Source organism: Silene latifolia, chromosome X (genome assembly GCF_048544455.1).
Source record: "Silene latifolia isolate original U9 population chromosome X, ASM4854445v1, whole genome shotgun sequence".
Lineage (NCBI taxonomy): Eukaryota > Viridiplantae > Streptophyta > Magnoliopsida > Caryophyllales > Caryophyllaceae > Silene > Silene latifolia.
In genome coordinates, this window is record NC_133537.1 from 93941189 (window position 1) to 93944728 (window position 3540).

At 38.7% G+C, this 3540-nt stretch overlaps 1 non-coding gene across 1 annotated transcript; it reads right to left on the reverse strand.

Moving 5' to 3' along the window:
- Positions 1–3111: 3111 nt before the first annotated feature.
- Positions 3112–3218, reverse strand: LOC141624214 (small nucleolar RNA R71). Its single transcript, XR_012534025.1, has one exon. It is a non-coding gene; the product is annotated as a small nucleolar RNA R71 (small nucleolar RNA).
- Between the last annotated feature and the right edge of the window lie 322 nt (positions 3219–3540).

The following is a 3540-nucleotide window of genomic DNA, read 5'->3' on the forward strand; positions in this document are numbered from 1 at the left end:
GCTGACTTCTGTTAGTAGTATCTAGGTATTTTATTTTTGGTACGAAACGACAGTATCAATCTCCATCCAGTTTATGCCAACCTGCTAAGGTACCAGAACATCAAAACCTTCCAGGATCTGCAGATCCTTGGGAACTGTATTGAGGATGACCTACGCAAGGGCGTCTTGGCCAAAACCACGGGTAGAGGCTATCAGAGGTCTACATCAACTGGATATCGTCCCTATTGTCAAACAAACAAAATTAACGAGGTCAACCTCCTCGAGCCAACTGCAAAGAAAGCCGAACGTCCCCAAAAGACGTTCACCAACTTATGATCGACCTACGCCAGCGCCCTGAAGAGGCTCAAGGAACAAGGAAAACTGCAACCAATCGGACCCACTCCGGGCCTGCCTGAAGCAAAGAAAAACCGCTTTTAGAACCCCAACGCCTATGGCTAATATCACCAGGGCAAGGGCCATGACACAAAAACCTACTTCAAGCTGAAGCACGCTATCCAGAACATGATCGAGAAAGGAGAACTACCCCTACCTCCGCTAGCAAAACCAAACAACGAAACAAACCTTTTGGGAATTCACGCCATTTCAGATGATGAACCAACTCTGGATTGCTCGCATATCATCTTGCCTATTGAGGACGAGATCAATGCCTTGGGAAAGGACACCCCGGACGGGATGTTCATGTTCAACGCCATGTCCAAGCTCGCTGATGTGATCAATATTTGAGCATATTTAGTCCACGAATTAGCCTCGTTCCTATGCTTTTTAGTGCATATTTGGGTCATTTACTATCTTTAGTCCTTCGTTTTGCATATTCTTTGAGGTTTTGTTTCCTTGGTAGGAGAGGAGTGCAAACCTTGGATTTTCATGGCAAAATAGAGCTAAATTGATCGAATCTAATGACCAAACATCAAAGAGAAGACAAGACTAGAAGGCCTTTGTACATAATGTAGTAGATGGGCAATGATGAAAAAGATCCTTGCATCCCCGACAAAATCCCGGAGGATTGTTGGAAGAAGAAAAGAAGAAAAGAAGAAAAGGAAGCTGAGTCCCAGGACGCTCGTCCAAGCCACTCAGCCGCTCGTCCAGCAGCTCCCCAATCCGCCCGTCCCGACCCTTGGACGCTCAGATTCTACTCCAGAGGGACACGTCCTCTTCTTCCTTCTATTGAAGATGCGCATATTTTTGGAAGACTAGCTAAAAGGAGACCCGCATCTTTTCTTGAGAGGAGCGATTCCTCAAGGACTTAATCGTCATTTAAGTCCTTAGTAACCCTAATTTGTGCACCTAATCCCCACTATAAATACCCCATTAGTCTAATTAGATTATCATGTTCTTCTTATCAATCTTTAGTGTAGTTTATATTATTCTAATCTCTCTTTAATCTTGTATCAACTTCTAATCAAATATTAATACAAATCTCATTTCCTTAATTTCTCTTTTGTTCATCCTTTATTTTTGGGTAATTGAAGATTATTTGGGTTTATTGGGAGATTGACAACCTTCCATGTATCATCAAGTACTTCTTTTATTCTTTGCATTATTATTTTGGAATCATCATTAGGTATTACTCTCTTAATCCCTTTTTAATTATTGTTAATCATCTTCATTTATTCATCATGTTTTGCTTTGTTAATATGATTGACAACCTTGTTAACATGTTAAACTTGATAATGAATGAGTAGTTTCCTTATCTAGGGTTAATTGGTAATTATGGGAAACCAACATGGGGAATGATTTATGCTTAATTTAATATATTTTCATAAATTATTTGCTTGCTTGTTGTGATCTCAACTTATGCACATGTTATGTTTGATGAAATGCGAGCCTATGAATCCTTGCATTTTTTACCCATCACCTACCGTTTCAATGAGACTTGTAAGACATAAACCAACTCGAGTCTCATTAGACCATGCATATAGTTGAGTGGGGAGGATTAAGTCGACTTGTAGGTGTTGTATAATCTAATCGATTCGGCTCCGGGACCCAAACCTTCCTAGGATTGTAGGATATAAACCAACTCGATTCTATCACAACAATAATTGCTTGCTTATAATTTGAGAACATGTTTGTATGATCAATTCCCATGAATCCCCTATGACCCCATGACACTCTAGTGCTTTTAACCAATTGTTTACATCTCATTTTAGTCATCTTGCTTGTTTACTTTAATTGTTATTTAGTTTAGTGATCTTCTTATCTCAACCCAAATCGTGACACCCCTTGACACCACTACTTGCAATCGAAAATCCTACATCAATACCCGTCCTTTAGGATCCGACCTTTACTTGCCTCTTTACTAATAGTAGAGTTGTTTGTGAAGTTATAAATATTGTTTTGGTCTAGGTGCTCCTAACGACAAGTAACCGAAATCTAAGCTCAAAGCGGACCGACCAAAAATGGCGCCGTTGCCGGGGACGGTGTTAACCTGATTTGATTTTCTTTAATTGTTATTAGTTGTGTCTTTCTTTGCCTTGGGGAAGTAAAACTCCTCAAGGTTTGTTTTAATTATTTTCAAGTTGTTTGATATTTTGCATGTCTAGACGATCACAAGGTAACTTGTTACCCATTGATCATGAAATTGAAAGGACTTTGACAACCAATAGAACACTTGCTAGAAACACTTTGAGAGGTATTGGTGAGGTTGTAGATATTCAACCAAATACTATTGGGTTCATCAACCCTTTTGCAAGAGAAGGTGAGGAGAACCCAACACAAAATCAATCACACAATTAACCCACAATGCCTAAATTTTCATCACATTCCGTACCAACCAAGGAGAACCTACCCAATGGTACTCCCACACCACAACACTTAACCGGAAATTTCATTGCAAAATCCGCATTTATCCAATTAGTCGAAAGAAGCCAATTTGGGGGGATGCCTAGTGAAGACCCTCATTCTCACATGGAAACTTTTTGTGACTATTGTGATGCAATTTCACAAACCGGAGTGACTCAAGACCAAATTCGATGGGTCTTATTTCCTTTTTCTCTAATTGGCACTGCAAAACAATGGTTGAAAAGCCTTGATAAGGATACTCTTGGAATTGACTCTTGGAAGAAGTTGGCTCTAGCTTTCTACAAAAAATTCTACCCTCCGGAAAAGACTAACATGCTAAGAGCTCAAATTACGGGTTTTAAGCAAAGGGACGAAGAATCTTTGTATGAAGCTTGGGAGCGATTCAAAGGAATTTGTCGCTCATGTCCTCATCATGGACTTAGCGAGTGGTTCTTGGTACAACAATTTTGGAATGGTCTTTATGAAGACTCGAGAAACATTCTCAACATGGGATAAAATGGTATGTTCACCGAACTTGATGATAATCAAACTTGGAACAAGATTGAGGAAATGGCTGTAACACCCCGTAATTTCGGACCGTTATTATATTGCGAAAGTAATTTATTAATCAAGTTGAATTTAATATTAATGTATATGAAGTAATAATAATTCAATGAAATATAATTCTATTATATTTTGAAGTAAATTATTTATTTTGATAGTTTTGAAATGTTTAAAAATAGTTTAAACCATGTAAAAACC